At 40.9% G+C, this 562-nt stretch overlaps 1 non-coding gene across 1 annotated transcript; it reads right to left on the reverse strand.

Moving 5' to 3' along the window:
• Positions 1-244: 244 nt before the first annotated feature.
• Positions 245-351, reverse strand: LOC141625603 (small nucleolar RNA R71). Its single transcript, XR_012535373.1, has one exon. It is a non-coding gene; the product is annotated as a small nucleolar RNA R71 (small nucleolar RNA).
• Between the last annotated feature and the right edge of the window lie 211 nt (positions 352-562).

Consider the following 562-nt stretch of genomic DNA (forward strand, 5'->3'; position numbering starts at 1 on the left):
ATTTGGGGGGATGCCTAGTGAAGACCCTCACTCTCATATGGAGGCTTTTTGCGATTATTGTGATGCGATTTCTCAAACCGGTGTAACTCAAGGCCAAATTCGATGGGTCTTATTTCCTTTTTCTATAATTGGCACCGCGAAACAATGGTTGAAAAGCCTTGATAAGGCTACTCTTGGAATTGATTCTTGGAAGAAGTTGGCTCTATCTTTCTACAAAAAATTCTATCCACCGGAAAAGACTAACATGCTAAGAGCTCAAATTACGGGTTTTAAGCAAATGGATGAAGAATCTTTGTATGAAGCTTGGGAGCGATTCAAAGGAATTTTCCGCTCATGTCCTCACCATGGACTTAGCGAATGGTTCTTGGTACAACAATTTTGGAACGGTCTTTATGAAGATTCAAGGAACATTCTCAACATGGGATCAAATGGAATGTTCACCGAAGTTGATGACAATCAAACTTGGAACAAAATTGAGGAAATGGCGGTCCATAACTCACAATATAGTAGACCTCGCAAGGCTACTAGAGGAGGAAAGCATGAAGTGGACTCCGTTACTCAA

Source organism: Silene latifolia, chromosome X (assembly GCF_048544455.1).
Source record: "Silene latifolia isolate original U9 population chromosome X, ASM4854445v1, whole genome shotgun sequence".
Lineage (NCBI taxonomy): Eukaryota > Viridiplantae > Streptophyta > Magnoliopsida > Caryophyllales > Caryophyllaceae > Silene > Silene latifolia.